An 8850-nucleotide genomic window follows, 5' to 3' on the forward strand; every position below is an offset into this window, starting at 1 on the left:
AGTAGGTAAAACGACATTATAACTACTATTTATTATTCGTCGCTCTAATCTTTGTAAAAATTCCCTAACATGCCTCCGCTAACTACTGTGACCTAAATTGCGAATTTCTTTTTCTTTCTTTTTTTGAGTCGGCTATGTTTAGTATTGTTTTTAAAATAATATCACGTGTGGAACCTCTCATCATTTTCCAAATTAAGCAAAACGTGTGCCTTTATTATGTACGAGTACTGAGAAATAAATTATGAAACAGAGGTTTTGACTTTTCGTTCAATTTCAGCACGCTGTACAAAAAAAAAAAAAAAAAAAAAAAAAAAAAAAACATTTATATTTCTTTTTTTCTCGCGTCACATTCTCTTCACGCCCTTCTTTTACCAAGAATATATTCCGTTAGAGGTATATGCACTGGTTTTGAGTTTTAAGCCTCTAAATATGCTAAAAAAAATAGCAAATACCGATGGTAGGTTTTGACGTTGTTGTGTGTGGCGTTTTAAATTTGAACCACTCTCAATCTCGAAATATTTAAAAGGGAGCTTCTGCATTTTAAAATTGTTAAGTGAAACTCATTTAGAACGAACCCACATACAACAAATTATTGTCAATATCGAACTCACGGAAAATTTAAATAAAAATGCATGTAAAAAGTACTTTTTGTAACGAATATTACATTGGCTATATGGAAATCTTTCCCCTGGGAAGGCTTCCAAAAACGCGCGAACAACCGTCTTCTAGCCTGTCCCTTCCCCTCCTAAAAAAAAAAAAGTAGGAAAGAAAGAAAATTCCAAAAGCTCAAGCCGCGAACAAATTTGAGCGAAGAGAAGCGATTCAGAAGCTGAAAAAACACTGCAGGCACGCACGAAAAAAAAAAAAAAACAACTTTTTATTTTAAAGCGGCTGTTCGTGAAGAGAAGCGATTCAGAAGGAGAAATAGTTAAAATAGCAAAATATACACGTATGCAAAACAAACAAAAAAATTAGAAATGAAAGTAGCGCATTGTTACAAGGCGGAAGCGAAGAGATGAGAAAGAAAGAGAAGCTCTCGCCTTACAACGAACGCATCGTGGAAGTTCGTTGTAAATAGTTTTTGCTATATCGAACTACTTGCTATATCGAACTGATCGTAGCGTTTCTTGCTGTTCGTTATAAACGGGGTTGACTGTATATATATGCAAGTCTGTAAAACGACATTCCAACTACTATTTATTATTCGTTGTTCCAATCTTTGTAAAAATCCTTAAACATGCCTCCGCGAACAACTGTGACCCGGTAAACTGCGGATTTTTTTTTTTTTTAGTCGACTATGTTTAGTATTGTTTTTAAAATAATACCACGTGTAGAACATTTCCTTGCCTTCCAAATTAAGTAAAGTTGTGCATTTATCATGTACGAGTACTGAGAAATAAATTATGAAACAGAGAAGGTTTTCACTTTTCGTTTCATTTCAGCACGCTGTATATAAAAAAAAAAAAAATTAATTTGTTTTCCTTTTCTCGCATCGCGTTCTCTTCACACCCTTCTTTTACCCAGAATACATTCCGTTAGAGGTATATGCACTGGTTTTGATTTTTAAGCCTCTGAATACGCTAAAAAAGGATTCTGTTGTTATCAGCATGAATTTCGCACTAAAAATATAACATTTTGCATTTAAAAATCTAGGTTTCCAATAGGAAGTGTATTTTACTCTTATGTTTTACAATATTATACTTTGATATGTCTAACGTAGAATAAATTATGTAGCGCATATAGGGCTTAGGCTTGAGGTCTCTCCAAACATGGCACCGGCGGAAATTGTCTGAAAACCCGCTTTCGGCAGTTGCGATTTTATAGTGATTTAGACGTTTGGAATTGCAAACTTGTTATTATACGCCTAACGACATCAATGTCTTTTATTTGATTATTTATTAAGCGTCCCTAAGAGAGAGAAACAACTTTAATGGAACACCACATCAAGAAGCCGCAGGATAGAGGTTTACCTACCGCGGCTTCTCAAAAAGAAAAAATTCTGTTCCCGAACTAAAAAGGAATGCATGCGAGGTGGCTTTTCTCTGTTCTGGAAGGGATGTGACTTGGCGTGAACATCGGTGCATGGCATGCACCGATGTTCACGCCAAGTCAAACGTCGGGTGCTCGTTCGCTTTTTGTAAGGTGTTCGTGACTTCCGTCGCGATCTTGTCCGCTCGGGAGACGACTTCGGCTTGGATTTGTGGGTCCGAGCTTCGGAGAAGCACAGCCCAAGGGGGATCCAGCGGGTCCTCTTCTCCTTCTCGAAGGTGAGCGACGAAGTCCCGTAGAGTAGGTGAGGGAGGGTCGAAGGGACATTCCCAAAACAAGTGTGCAATGGTGGCCTTGGTCGGGCCAGTCCCCCCGTCGGCGGGGTCTGGTGGCGGGCAGCGAGCGCACCTCCCGTCGAAGACGGTTGGATAGATATGCCGCAGAAAGGCCGGGCAGGGGAGGGTATTTGTCTGCAGCTGTCTCCACCTCAGGGCCTGGAACTTGGTGAGACTTTTGTCGGGTGGTGGATACAGTCTGCGTTCTAGGCGGTAGTGTTGCAAGATCTCTTGGAACACCGTCAGGCAGTCCTTGGACATCGAAAGGTGGTGGGACGCCGTTTCGTCGACGCCGCTAAGGGAGCTTGGCAGCGTGCCGGCCGGCATTCGGAGGGAAGTTGCTCGAGTTGCCGTTGCGTGTGCCGTTTTGTTCCCCTCGTGGGTCGAGTGAGCGGGGACCCACACCAGACGGTGTCTGGTGCGGTCGGAGCCGGGCTTGAAGGATCGAAGGATGCGTTCCGTTACCGCGCACACCCTGCCTCTGGCGAAATTGCGGACTGCCGTCTTGGAGTCGCTGGTGATCGTCGTTGAGAGGGGGCCCGCGTGGACCAGGGCCAGTGCAACGGCCGCCTCTTCCGCCACTGCAGTGGCTTTGGTGGTCACGGAGGCCTGGGCGACCGTGGATCCGTCGCTGTTTACCACGGCGATCGCGAAACAGGCGTTACGAGAGGCGCCGCCCGGATACGGCGCAGCGTCCACGTGAAGGACGCCAGAGTTGGTACGATGCTGCTTGTTGAGGGCGTCAGCTCGCGCCTTTCTCCGCTCCTCGTGATGTTGAGGGTGCATATTCCGCGGTACCGGGCGGACTTCCAACGCTTTCCTAACCGTCTTCGGAACGTCGACCGGGGCCTCTTGCAAAGGTTCCGGCTCAATCCCCAGCCTTTCCAGGACGGCGCGCCCGGTAGGCGTCTTAGAGAGACGCACGATTTGAGAGCTCCGGTGCGCCTCGACGAGTTCGGACACCGTGTTGTGTATTCCAAGTTGCATGAGGCGGTCCGTAGACGTGGCCATGGGGAGTCCGAGGGCCAACTTGTACACTTGTCTTATGATAGAATCGAGCTTCTTCTTGTCGGTTGTCGTGAGTCGCATGTAAGGTACCGTGTAGAGGACGCGGCTGACGACAAACGCGTGCACTATGCGGCAAACGTCGCCCTCCTTGACCCCGCCTCGCTTGTTGGCGATGCGTCTAATGAGACGAGACGTGCTCTTGGCCGTCTTGCCAATTCGAAGAACGGCGTCTGCATTTGACAGATCTTTTCTGAGGTGCATGCCGAGAACTCTGACCGAGTCGCTTTCAGAGATGTGATTGCCGTTGACCAGAACTTGAACATCGTCCTGGAAAATGCGCTCGTGGTAGCCCCTCTTCACAAGGAGTTCCGACTTGGCATGGGAGCACTCGAGGCCGACGGATCTGGCATAGTCTACTACGACATCAGCGGCCGTCTGGAGCGCGCTTTGCACGTGTAATACGTGACCCTCAGTCCAAAGGGTAACGTCATCCGCGTAAAGCGAATGACGTAGGCCGGGGATAACGGTCAGCTTTTCTGGCAGATCCATCATTGCGAAGTTGAACAAGAGGGGTGAGAGTACTGCCCCTTGGGGAGTACCTCGTCCAACGCAGGCTCGAAAGGTCGGTGAGACATCCTCTCCCAGGCGAATCTCTGCAGTGCGTCCCGTGAGAAAGGACTTCAAGTACGCAAAGGTGCGGAGCCCGAGATGCAGGCGAGAAATCCGACTGAGAATGGCTTCGTGCTTCACGTTGTCAAACGCTTTCTGGAGGTCGAGGGCCAGCAAGGCTTGCATTCCCCTCTTCTTCTCGACGATGTCCTGTGAGAGTTGCAGGAACACGTCTTGGGTAGAGAGGTGAGCTCGGAAGCCGAACATGGTGTGCGGTAGAAGGTCGCGGTCTTCCACGTAGGCTTGGAGTCTGTTGAGAATGACGTGCTCGAGCAACTTGCCCAGGCAAGACGTAAGAGAAATCGGCCTGAGATTGGAGACCGAAAGCTCTTTTCCGGGTTTCGGAATGAAAGCGACGACGGCGTGCTTCCAGGTAGGGGGCACCGATCCCGTTCGCCACACCTCGTTGAAGAGGGCCGTTAGTGCCGTCACCGAACGGTCGTCCAAGTTCCGGAGCATCTTGTTCGTAATCCTGTCGGAGCCCGGCGCCGATCTCGCGCGTAGTTGTTCCATCGCGCTCCGAACCTCGGCCTCGATTATGTCATCGTCGAGCTCGGGGTTTGGTGACCCGGTGTACGAAAGGAAGGCCTCTTCGTGCTCTGTGGAAGCAGAAATGTAGGTTTTACGGAGTTCCTCCATGAGGTCCGCCGTACTGCCCCCGTGTGAGTGAAGGACCTTGGAGAGGTCGGTCCGCTGAGTCGTTTTGGTGGTCGTGGGATCCATCAAATGTCTGAGCAGCGACCAAGTGTCCTTGCGATGGAGGTTACCGTTGAGACCGTCACACACCTGTCCCCATTGCTGCCGATCTAGCTGGTCCGCATAAATCTCGATGTCTCTTTCCAGGCGAGCTATGCGCTTGCGGAGCTTTCCGTTCCGTCTCGCCTGTGCTTGCCACCTGGCCTGAAGACTGCGGTGAGCTTGCCACATGTGCTCGAGTTTGGAGTCGCTGACTCCCGAGGTCGAAGAGGCGTCGCTCTCGACGGTCACCAATTCCGCGCTGGATAGGAGGTCGTCGGTCCAACCGCAGAGGTCTTCGATGGTGGTCGGAGCCGACGCATCCCTGTTGCGGCGAAAAGCGTCCCAATCCGTGACCAGGACTTTGCGTTTTGCGGGGGCCGAGATTCCCTCAACCGGCATGAGCATCTCGAGCACATAGTGGTCGCTGCCGAGGGAAACCCCGGTGTTCGTCCACGACACTTCACCAATCATTCTCGTCATGGAGAGGTCGGGCGACGTATTTTTAGAGACGCTGTTCCCAATGCGGGTGGGATAGCGGAAATCATTTAATATAGTGTAGTCGTGCTCGTCTACACACTCCTGGAGGGACACGGCCTTAGGAAGAGTGTGTAGGTGCCCCCATTCAGCGTGGTTGGCATTGAAGTCGCCCACGACGAGCAGGGGGGTGTCTTTGGCGACGCGGAGAACTTCTGCGAGGATTCTAGCCACAGCCTTCGATTGATCCTTCGGGGGGCTGTAAACGTTGAGTAGAAAGACGCGGCGCTGCTCTTTGCGCCTGGGCAGAAGTTCGAGCAGAATGTGCGGCACGTTGTCAACTACGGGTTCGTGTTGTATCGTGGGTATGCCTCTTCGGACGAAAGTATGAACAGGTTTCGATGCGCGCGGCCCTCTCACTGCTGCCTCGACGGGGACCTCGAAGCGAACGTAACCCGACAAATGGACGCCATCGTGCGATTCTTGGAAGGCGAGAACATCAGGCATGTGCTCGGCGTTGCGAATATGGAGCTGCAGGTTTCCCCTCTTGCGACCGAGACCCCTGCAGTTCCACTGCCACACTCGCAGGGGTTGCTGCTGCCGTTGCCGGCGCCTAGTCATGTTGGAGCTGGAGTTTGCGTAGCTGTTCCTGGATAAGCGGGAGTGCTTGCAGAATCTGTGGTATCTGCTGTTGCATTTGGAGCATCTGTTGCTGCATTTGCTGCTGGGTGTGCCGGATTTCCTCGATCGCCTGTTCGAGAGCGGTCTGCCGGGATTCCATGCGTTGTGTGAATGCTTCCTGACGAGCTTCCAGTCGCTGTTCGAGGGCGAGGACAGTCGCAGAGCTGACCACGCTGCAGGTGTCATCGTCTATTTCGAGATCTCTCTCTGTTAGCGGAGGTGGCGCAGCCTTGGAGGCCTGGCGCTTGCGAGGTTTCTTTTCGGGGACCGGCCCCGGTTCCAAGAGCGGTTCCGGTACTACGTGGGTGGGTGACGTTTCGGGGTCAAGCGGCGTATATTGGAGGTTGGTTGCGGGTGGCGTTCGGGGCGGAGGCCGCAGGAGCGTAGTTTGCGCTGAAGTGGTCGGTTTGGAGACGCACGCTCCCGTTAGTTGTCGTTGAAGGTCGGAGATCTGCCGTCGTAGTTCCTTGACCAGCGCGGACTCAGCACCAGCCGCAGATGCAGATGCCCACGCCGCCCTGTCTTCCTTGGGCTTGCGATTCTTCGAGACACTTCGATTCCTGGAAGCGCTTCGGCCTCTGCCCTCCAGGGGAGGGAAAGAGACCGAGCGGCTGCGTGCTCGGTAACCTCGCTGTCCGCCATTGCTGTCTCGCGAGCGGGACCTGCGGGACCGCTGTCGTTGCTTGTCAGGCTCCGTCGGCGCTGGTCCGCGACCCTCAGGGCGGCGAACATAGCGATGAGAGCATTCTTTGGAGGCCGTGATGTGCCTGCCCCCGCAGATGGCGCACAGGGGCTGGCACTCGTAGTGCGAGCCATCATCGTTTTGCGACGAGTGTTGGGCTCCGCAGCGGTGGCATCTGCTCTGGGGTGGCATGGGACACACGTCGGCCCGGTGACCAGTTCGTCTACAGTTGACGCACGCCTCGATTCTATCTCTGTACGGGAAACAGGAGAGAGTGAACCCATTGAAGTAGAGGTATGTCGGGATCCTCTTGCCTCGTATGGTAACCAGTAGCGCTCGTGACTTGCCCATCCGTCGTGCTGCGAGTACCTGCCAATGCGGGTTCTGCTCTATGCAGTCGAGCAGGATGTCTTTAGCATCCTCGGTTCCTTCGAAGGAGAGGGCCTTCGGTACGACTATTCGCGTCGAGTCGTTTGGAGTGGCCATGTGAGTCGTGACCTCGTGCGTCTTACCACCGATCACCAGTGACCGAATTTGCAGGTAGGCTAGCTGCCTGTCCTCGTCCGGCGTGCTGACCGTGATCGTGTTACTGCGCGGGTTGATGCGGAACTTGTCGAGAGAGCAGACTTCGCGCGGCGACAGGCCGAGCTGCGAGACAACGGCTGACAGGACGTCGGCTGCAGAAACTTGGGAAAAGTCGAGTCCCCGGGGTCGGAACGTGACTTTAAACCCCATAGGAAGAGGAGGAAGAGGGATCGTCCTCTTACCCTTCCGTCTCTTGGTTGGGGTGGACCGCTTCTTGATGGCAGGAGCCGAGGCAGCGTCGCCATCCTGTTTCTTCGGTACGGAGGCTTCGTTCTTCGCAGCCCGGGCCGCCATGGATTCTTTCACGGTGCGGTTAATGTTACCGCGGACGATCGTCGTCCATCCTTCATCGGTAGGCTGGCTCTTGGTGATCTCAGAGCTGGCAGTACCACTAATCGGAGCTGTATCCATAGGCACCCGGTGGAAGGGGGCGCACGAACGCCGCCGACGCTTTCCCGGTGGGAAGTAGGCTTAGCTCCCTCCCGCACCGTGCAGGAAGGAGGTTTGGGCGAAACAGTCCAAAACTACGCCTACATCGTGCACAAAAGGGTCCACAGGGTACGCTCACCGTGCCGAAAAGACCGGTAGCAAGAAAAAGCTCGAAGAAACCAAAGAAAAGGTCAAAAAGGGGCCAAAAAGCGGGAGCTCGACGCGACGCGTCCACTCTGATCGGCCGCTCTTCTTCTTCCTTAAGCGTCCCTAAGATTATTATAATAAAGAATAATATACACAGCTATAACCCATAAACCCACCATCAGCATTTCCTTTTTTTTTAGCATATTCAGAGGATTAAAACTCTAAACTAGCGCATATACCTCTAACGGAATGTATGCTGGCTAAAAAAAAGGTGTAAAAAAAAACGCAACGCGAAAAGAATTTTTAAAAATATTTTTTTATACAGCGAGCTGAAATTGAACAAAAAGTGACGATCTTCTCTGTTTTCTAATTTATTTCTCAGTACTCGTACGTGATTAAGACAAAATCCCTGCATAATGTGGAAGGCCATGAAAGGTTCAACACCCATGGTATTATTTTAAAAACAAAACTAAACATAGTCGACTATAAAAATCTGCGGTTTAGGTCACAGTTGTTAGCGGGGGCATGTTTGGGGATTTTTACAAAGATTGAATTGACGAATAAATAATAGTAGCTGGAATGTCGTGATGTACAGGGGAACAGCGCACCCGGAGAACAATCATTCAAGTCAACATACACACAAAAGAAAGAGACACTTTCTCAGCGCTGACTGACAACTCTCTGTATATTTACACTTTCTCTTCTTCTATTTGTGTTATATGCAAGGGCCATGGAGAATGACTGGTCTTTTTTCTTTTCTTTCGATATGATGCTAAATAGTGCACTAAATTGAAATTAATGTAAGGCTAGGTAGTCTAATTCTTTTTGTACTAACGCATGTGCCGTTATGTTTCGCAATGTTCTCTGCCTCGATAATTTCTCTTGTGAGCTGGTTGTGGTGCTTGCCAAGCACGCCGCAGTTACTCAGCAACACTGAGCAGCCACAGTCTCGACAGTGAATGCCTAGATGACCGAAGCTTTTGTTGGTGAATGTGTTGTTATGCTCACGAAGGCGATCGTTAAAACACCTTCCGGTCTGACCTATGTACAGCTTTCCACAAGAGAGGGGAGAGGAGTACACCACCTTCTCTGTACAAAGGACAAAAGTGTTCT

The sequence above is a fragment of the Ixodes scapularis genome, unplaced genomic scaffold, assembly GCF_016920785.2.
Source record: "Ixodes scapularis isolate PalLabHiFi unplaced genomic scaffold, ASM1692078v2 PGA_scaffold4__175_contigs__length_147842914, whole genome shotgun sequence".
NCBI classification, from domain to species: domain Eukaryota; kingdom Metazoa; phylum Arthropoda; class Arachnida; order Ixodida; family Ixodidae; genus Ixodes; species Ixodes scapularis.